We start from the raw sequence: 9,364 nt of genomic DNA on the forward strand, positions 1-9,364 counted from the left end.
AACTTAATTTATGGTTTTTAACGTTTAAATAAAAAACTATAAGACCAATATGAAAATAAACCGGATTTTCGTGATTTTTATTCAATTCTGAATAGAATTCATGTATTTCAAGCAAAATATGAAATTTTGCCAAAAATGAAAAAGTGGGAAGGGTATAGTCTTCCCACTTTTGTCAAAATCGGCCAAAAATGACATCTCTTGAAATTATCAAAAAATGAAACGGCATAATCGAAATTTAACGCTGATTTCGATTTAGCCATTGGATTTCTCGTTAAACCAGCCGTTTCAAAAATTTACGAAAACAGTGCTGTTAGCGCCACAACTTAATTTATGGTTTTTAACGTTTAAATAAAAAGCTATGAGACCAATAGGAAAATAAACTTGATTTTCGTGATTTTCATTAAATTCTGAATCGAATTCATGTATTTCAAGCTAAATATGAAATTTTGCCAAAAATGAAAAAGTGGGAAGGGTATAGTCTTCCCACTTTTGTCAAAATCGGCCAAAAATGACATCTCTTGAAATTATCAAAAAATGAAACGGCATAATCGAAATTTAACGCTGATTTCGATTTAGCCATTGGATTTCTCGTTAAACCAGCCGTTTCAAAAATTTACGAAAACAGTGCTGTTAGCGCCACAACTTAATTTATGGTTTTTAACGTTTAAATAAAAAGCTATGAGACCAATAGGAAAATAAACTTGATTTTCGTGATTTTCATTAAATTCTGAATCGAATTCATGTATTTCAAGCTAAATATGAAATTTTGCCAAAAATGAAAAAGTGGGAAGGGTATAGTCTTCCCACTTTTGTCAAAATCGGCCAAAAATGACATCTCTTGAAATTATCAAAAAATGAAACGGCATAATCGAAATTGAACGCTGATTTCGATTTAGTCATTGGTTTTCTCGTTAAACCAGCCGTTTCAAAAATAACGAAAACAGTGCTGTTAGCGCCACAACTTAATTTATGGTTTTTAACGTTTAAATAAAAAGCTATGAGACCAATAGGAAAATAAACTTGATTTTCGTGATTTTCATTAAATTCTGAATCGAATTCATGTATTTCAAGCTAAATATGAAATTTTGCCAAAAATGAAAAAGTGGGAAGGGTATAGTCTTCCCACTTTTGTCAAAATCGGCCAAAAATGACATCTCTTGAAATTATCAAAAAATGAAACGGCATAATCGAAATTGAACGCTGATTTCGATTTAGTCATTGGTTTTCTCGTTAAACCAGCAGTTTCAAAAAATAACGAAAACAGTGCTGTTAGCGCCACAACTTAATTTATGGTTTTTAACGTTTAAATAAAAAGCTATGAGACCAATAGGAAAATAAACTTGATTTTCGTGATTTTCATTAAATTCTGAATCGAATTCATGTATTTCAAGCTAAATATGAAATTTTGCCAAAAATGAAAAAGTGGGAAGGGTATAGTCTTCCCACTTTTGTCAAAATCGGCCAAAAATGACATCTCTTGAAATTATCAAAAAATGAAACGGCATAATCGAAATTGAACGCTGATTTCGATTTAGTCATTGGTTTTCTCGTTAAACCAGCAGTTTCAAAAAATAACGAAAACAGTGCTGTTAGCGCCACAACTTAATTTATGGTTTTTAACGTTTAAATAAAAAGCTATAAGACCAATAGGAAAATAAACCGGATTTTCGTGATTTTCATTCAATTCTGAATCGAATTCATGTATTTCAAGCAAAATATGAAATTTTGCCAAAAATGAAAAAGTGGGAAGGGTATAGCCTTCCCACTTTTGTCAAAATCGGCCAAAAACGACATCTCTTGAAATTATCAAAAATATGAAACGGCATAATCGAAATTGAACGCTGATTTCGATTTAGTCATTGGTTTTCTCGTTAAACCAGCAGTTTCAAAAATTAACGAAAACAGTGCTGTTAGCGCCACAACTTAATTTATGGTTTTTAACGTTTAAATAAAAAACTATAAGACCAATAGGAAAATAAACCGGATTTTCGTGATTTTTATTCAATTCTGAATCGAATTCATGTATTTCAAGCTAAAATATGAAATTTTGCCAAAAATGAAAAAGTGGGAAGGGTATAGCCTTCCCACTTTTGTCAAAATCGGCCAAAAACGACATCTCTTGAAATTATAAAAAATTAAACGGCATAATCGAAATTGAACGCTGATTTCGATTTAGTCATTGGTTTTCTCGTTAAACCAGCAGTTTCAAAAAATAACGAAAACAGTGCTGTTAGCGCCACAACTTAATTTATGGTTTTTAACGTTTAAATAAAAAACTATAAGACCAATAGGAAAATAAACCGGATTTTCGTGATTTTCATTCAATTCTGAATCGAATTCATGTATTTCAAGCTAAATATGAAATTTTGCCAAAAATGAAAAAGTGGGAAGGGTATAGTCTTCCCACTTTTGTCAAAATCGGCCAAAAACGACATCTCTTGAAATTATCAAAAAATTAAACGGCATAATCGAAATTGAACGCTGATTTCGATTTAGTCATTGGTTTTCTCGTTAAACCAGCAGTTTCAAAAATAACGAAAACAGTGCTGTTAGCGCCACAACTTAATTTATGGTTTTTAACGTTTAAATAAAAAGCTATGAGACCAATAGGAAAATAAACTTGATTTTCGTGATTTTCATTAAATTCTGAATCGAATTCATGTATTTCAAGCTAAATATGAAATTTTGCCAAAAATGAAAAAGTGGGAAGGGTATAGTCTTCCCACTTTTGTCAAAATCGGCCAAAAATGACATCTCTTGAAATTATCAAAAAATGAAACGGCATAATCGAAATTTAACGCTGATTTCGATTTAGTCATTGGTTTTCTCGTTAAACCAGCAGTTTCAAAAATAACGAAAACAGTGCTGTTAGCGCCACAACTTAATTTATGGTTTTTAACGTTTAAATAAAAAGCTATGAGACCAATAGGAAAATAAACTTGATTTTCGTGATTTTCATTAAATTCTGAATCGAATTCATGTATTTCAAGCTAAATATGAAATTTTGCCAAAAATGAAAAAGTGGGAAGGGTATAGTCTTCCCACTTTTGTCAAAATCGGCCAAAAATGACATCTCTTGAAATTATCAAAAAATGAAACGGCATAATCGAAATTGAACGCTGATTTCGATTTAGTCATTGGTTTTCTCGTTAAACCAGCAGTTTCAAAAAATAACGAAAACAGTGCTGTTAGCGCCACAACTTAATTTATGGTTTTTAACGTTTAAATAAAAACTATAAGACCAATAGGAAAATAAACCGGATTTTCGTGATTTTCATTCAATTCTGAATCGAATTCATGTATTTCAAGCTAAATATGAAATTTTGCCAAAAAGGAAAAAGGGGGGGGGAAAAGCCTTCCCACTTTTGTCAAAATCGGCCAAAAACGACATCTCTTGAAATTATAAAAAAATTAAACGGCATAATCGAAATTGAACGCTGATTTCGATTTAGTCATTGGTTTTCTCGTTAAACCAGCAGTTTCAAAAAATAACGAAAACAGTGCTGTTAGCGCCACAACTTAATTTATGGTTTTTAACGTTTAAATAAAAAACTATAAGACCAATAGGAAAATAAACCGGATTTTCGTGATTTTCATTCAATTCTGAATCGAATTCATGTATTTCAAGCTAAATATGAAATTTTGCCAAAAATGAAAAAGTGGGAAGGGTATAGCCTTCCCACTTTTGTCAAAATCGGCCAAAAACGACATCTCTTGAAATTATAAAAAATTAAACGGCATAATCGAAATTGAACGCTGATTTCGATTTAGTCATTGGTTTTCTCGTTAAACCAGCAGTTTCAAAAAATAACGAAAACAGTGCTGTTAGCGCCACAACTTAATTTATGGTTTTTAACGTTTAAATAAAAAACTATAAGACCAATATGAAAATAAACCGGATTTTCGTGATTTTTATTCAATTCTGAATAGAATTCATGTATTTCAAGCAAAATATGAAATTTTGCCAAAAATGAAAAAGTGGGAAGGGTATAGTCTTCCCACTTTTGTCAAAATCGGCCAAAAATGACATCTCTTGAAATTATCAAAAATGAAACGGCATAATCGAAATTTAACGCTGATTTCGATTTAGTCATTGGATTTCTCGTTAAACCAGCCGTTTCAAAAATTTACGAAAACAGTGCTGTTAGCGCCACAACTTAATTTATGGTTTTTAACGTTTAAATAAAAAGCTATGAGACCAATAGGAAAATAAACTTGATTTTCGTGATTTTCATTAAATTCTGAATCGAATTCATGTATTTCAAGCTAAATATGAAATTTTGCCAAAAATGAAAAAGTGGGAAGGGTATAGTCTTCCCACTTTTGTCAAAATCGGCCAAAAATGACATCTCTTGAAATTATCAAAAAATGAAACGGCATAATCGAAATTGAACGCTGATTTCGATTTAGTCATTGGTTTTCTCGTTAAACCAGCCGTTTCAAAAATTTACGAAAACAGTGCTGTTAGCGCCACAACTTAATTTATGGTTTTTAACGTTTAAATAAAAAGCTATGAGACCAATAGGAAAATAAACTTGATTTTCGTGATTTTCATTAAATTCTGAATCGAATTCATGTATTTCAAGCTAAATATGAAATTTTGCCAAAAATGAAAAAGTGGGAAGGGTATAGTCTTCCCACTTTTGTCAAAATCGGCCAAAAATGACATCTCTTGAAATTATCAAAAAATGAAACGGCATAATCGAAATTGAACGCTGATTTCGATTTAGTCATTGGTTTTCTCGTTAAACCAGCAGTTTCAAAAAATAACGAAAACAGTGCTGTTAGCGCCACAACTTAATTTATGGTTTTTAACGTTTAAATAAAAAGCTATGAGACCAATAGGAAAATAAACTTGATTTTCGTGATTTTCATTAAATTCTGAATCGAATTCATGTATTTCAAGCTAAATATGAAATTTTGCCAAAAATGAAAAAGTGGGAAGGGTATAGTCTTCCCACTTTTGTCAAAATCGGCCAAAAATGACATCTCTTGAAATTATCAAAAAATGAAACGGCATAATCGAAATTGAACGCTGATTTCGATTTAGTCATTGGTTTTCTCGTTAAACCAGCAGTTTCAAAAAATAACGAAAACAGTGCTGTTAGCGCCACAACTTAATTTATGGTTTTTAACGTTTAAATAAAAAGCTATGAGACCAATAGGAAAATAAACCGGATTTTCGTGATTTTCATTAAATTCTGAATCGAATTCATGTATTTCAAGCAAAATATGAAATTTTGCCAAAAATGAAAAAGTGGGAAGGGTATAGTCTTCCCACTTTTGTCAAAATCGGCCAAAAATGACATCTCTTGAAATTATCAAAAATGAAACGGCATAATCGAAATTTAACGCTGATTTCGATTTAGCCATTGGTTTTCTCGTTAAACCAGCCGTTTCAAAAATTTACGAAAACAGTGCTGTTAGCGCCACAACTTAATTTATGGTTTTTAACGTTTAAATAAAAAACTATAAGACCAATAGGAAAATAAACCGGATTTTCGTGATTTTTATTCAATTCTGATTAGAATTCATGTATTTCAAGCAAAATATGAAATTTTGCCAAAAATGAAAAAGTGGGAAGGGTATAGCCTTCCCACTTTTGTCAAAATCGGCCAAAAACGACATCTCTTGAAATTATAAAAAAATGAAACGGCATAATCGAAATTGAACGCTGATTTCGATTTAGTCATTGGTTTTCTCGTTAAACCAGCAGTTTCAAAAAATAACGAAAACAGTGCTGTTAGCGCCACAACTTAATTTATGGTTTTTAACGTTTAAATAAAAAACTATAAGACCAATAGGAAAATAAACCGGATTTTCGTGATTTTCATTCAATTCTGAATCGAATTCATGTATTTCAAGCTAAATATGAAATTTTGCCAAAAATGAAAAAGTGGGAAGGGTATAGCCTTCCCACTTTTGTCAAAATCGGCCAAAAACGACATCTCTTGAAATTATCAAAAAATTAAACGGCATAATCGAAATTGAACGCTGATTTCGATTTAGTCATTGGTTTTCTCGTTAAACCAGCCGTTTCAAAAATTTACGAAAACAGTGCTGTTAGCGCCACAACTTAATTTATGGTTTTTAACGTTTAAATAAAAAGCTATGAGACCAATAGGAAAATAAACTTGATTTTCGTGATTTTTATTCAATTCTGATTAGAATTCATGTATTTCAAGCAAAATATGAAATTTTGCCAAAAATGAAAAAGTGGGAAGGGTATAGCCTTCCCACTTTTGTCAAAATCGGCCAAAAACGACATCTCTTGAATTATTAAAAAAATGAAACGGCATAATCGAAATTGAACGCTGATTTCGATTTAGTCATTGGTTTTCTCGTTAAACCAGCAGTTTCAAAAATAACGAAAACAGTGCTGTTAGCGCCACAACTTAATTTATGGTTTTTAACGTTTAAATAAAAAACTATAAGACCAATATGAAAATAAACCGGATTTTCGTGATTTTTATTCAATTCTGAATAGAATTCATGTATTTTAAGCAAAATATGAAATTTTGCCAAAAATGAAAAAGTGGGAAGGGTATAGTCTTCCCACTTTTGTCAAAATCGGCCAAAAACGGCATCTCTTGAAATTATCAAAAAATCAAACGGCATAATCGAATTGAACGCTGATTTCGATTTAGCCATTGGTTTTCTCGTTAAACCAGCCGTTTCAAAAATTTACGAAAACAGTGCTGTTAGCGCCACAACTTAATTTATGGTTTTTAACGTTTAAATAAAAAACTATAAGACCAATAGGAAAATATACCGGATTTTCGTTATTTTCATTCAATTCTGAATCGAATTCATGTATTTCAAGCAAAATATGAAATTTTGCCAAAAATGAAAAAGTGGGAAGGGTATAGCCTTCCCACTTTTGTCAAAATCGGCCAAAAACGACATCTCTTGAAATTTTCAAAAAATCAAACGGCATAATCGAAATCGAACGCTGATTTCGATTTAGCCATTGGTTTTCTCGTTAAACCAGCCGTTTCAAAATTTAACGAAAACAGTGCTGTTAGCGCCACAACTTTATTTATGGTTTTTAACGTTTTAATAAAAAGCTATAAGACCAATAGGAAAATAAACCTGATTTTCGTTAAAAAGAAAAAATTTGCTGCAACATGAAAATTTTTTGCGCTTTCTCACTTGGGTCAATTATTGCGCTGGTTGGATAAAATGAAGAAAAACTGTCATGTTGCAGCAATTTTTTTCTTTTCAACATTTTTCAATAAAAATACATGGAAAAGATAGCTCTTTTCAAGGTCTATCGACTGATGTTTGTGTTTTTTACATGCGTGTAATATTTTAGCCGTAATTAATTTTTTTAATTTAAAATTTTTTTCGGGGGGAGGGAAAAAGAACCAAAACTGTCAAAATTTGGGCACATCGTTTGGGTCTTAATATACGGCAAATCAATAAAGTAATACATAATTAAGATACCTTAAAACCTTCAGCATGTTTTGGTGTAAAAATTTACTTAGATAACCATAGTTTTGGTACCATAAATTACAATAATAGTAACCTCTTCCTTACACCCATTATGGCGGCCATTTTGATTGCGCGCCTAATTCAAATATAAATGCAATCTACAATTAAAACATAAATCGAAATCTTTTATGGCAGGTAACCAATATCCAATCTCTCTAGACTTAAGCATGACAAAACACGATAGGCGAACAGAAATAATGTATTTTAAATGTGGCTCCAATTAAAAATTAAAAATTGAGTCATAAAAACTTTGTCCATTGCTGCCATGCAATAAAAAATAGTAAATTTAAAGTAAAAACAATTGATTTATGGAAATGAAAGGGCATCATTTATTGTCCACAACACACATTAAACTATATAAATTGTTTCAGTTTTTTTAAAGACAATTTACTAAATAAAAATAAAATAATGTGATAAAGTAGTTGGTATAACATGATAAATACTTTGATTGTTACCCTTGAGAATTGTTGATTGCTCCTATGATATTAAGAAACAAGGGCCATCCAAAAGAGATTATGTCACCAGAGCTGTGCAGCAAATGGAGCACACAATAAACTTGCTTTTACTGCACGTCTGCAAAACTGGTACTAGACAGCTCATTTAATGGTGATATTAACAACATCTGCAATCTCTGTCAAATTAATAAGGGATAGAGTTTGCTATTCTTCAACTGCCTAAACACAAATAGCCCAACTGTTTCGGATAGTTATCTGGTTTTCTTTTAAAGGGGTAGAATAATCATATTGAATTACTGATCTAACTAACGTAGTAATGACATCTATTCCCCATTCTCTCAAGCGGTTAAGTGGATGGATGATGACTTCCAGCAGGTGATTTGTTACAGGACGCCAAAGAACTTCTACCCTGTTCAGATTTACAAGACCAGTTGCCAACAGTTTTGCTATGGCAAAAAGTGAGGGCTCCTGCAGTAAATATAGAAGGAGTTCAATCTATTAGAATTCAATCTACTTTTATCCAGATTGAAGTTGTACAAACCCTGTTAGTAAACAAATCTGGTAAAAAAATCTCAGATACAATTAATTAGATTGAAATTATGCCTGTTTGAGAAGGTACCAAACTCTCGTGTCAGTTTATCTAAAAAAGCAAAAAAGCTGAAAAAGTAAAAAAGAGTATTTAAAACACGTTTTGTAAGAGGGAAACATAATATATGAATATGAAATCATGATGAACATGATGATATAAGAATATAATTATACATTTCTCGACAAGTTTCCCAGCCGAATCTATAAATTCCATCGTTCTCTTTACGAGCAGTCGGCCCTTTTCTAAAAGTAATATATTTATTCATTTTAAATGACAGCAGGTCGCCATTAAAAACGAAAATGACAACAAACGAGAAAAAAAAACAATTGCCGGTTCAAATGCGACGGCGGCTGATGAGATTTCGGGCAGAGTAATAGAATACTGGTGTAGCCACGGCCATGTTAACTCCCTCTCTCGGATTTTTTCCCAAAAGTTGTTGCCAATTTCGTTTATCGATTGTGAGAAAATGAGGCAAGATATCGATTTAAGTGTCCCATAACCGTAACGCCACCTATGAATTGAGTTTTAAGGGTTGTTAAGAAATCTCTTCATGCTCTTACTTTTTTCACACTAATTAATTAAGCCACTTTTTGTTTACTTTCTGAAGTACAGACGACGAAAATGAGCGAAAACATACCGAAAACGTAATACATCACAAGTTCACAACACAGCCGCTGTGGCGCTTTCGTTATGGGACAGAAAGACTTTCAGGCCAAAAAGGCAATGGGAGGGTCCGCCATAAGCGTGGCTACACCAGTATTCTATTACTCTGTTTCGGGGGTAGGAGCTAGGGGCCTACCCACCATTGCGTGGCTTGAAAGGATGG

General features: G+C 32.0%; 1 long non-coding RNA gene across 1 annotated transcript; it reads right to left on the reverse strand.

Moving 5' to 3' along the window:
- Positions 1 to 8,194: 8,194 nt before the first annotated feature.
- On the reverse strand, positions 8,195 to 8,924 carry LOC123467588. Its single transcript, XR_006641806.1, has 2 exons — positions 8,712 to 8,924; positions 8,195 to 8,606 (listed from the first exon to the last, which is right to left on the reverse strand). It is a non-coding gene; the product is annotated as an uncharacterized LOC123467588 (long non-coding RNA).
- Positions 8,925 to 9,364: the final 440 nt, after the last annotated feature.

The sequence above is a fragment of the Daphnia magna genome, unplaced genomic scaffold (assembly GCF_020631705.1).
Source record: "Daphnia magna isolate NIES unplaced genomic scaffold, ASM2063170v1.1 Dm_contigs199, whole genome shotgun sequence".
Lineage (NCBI taxonomy): Eukaryota > Metazoa > Arthropoda > Branchiopoda > Diplostraca > Daphniidae > Daphnia > Daphnia magna.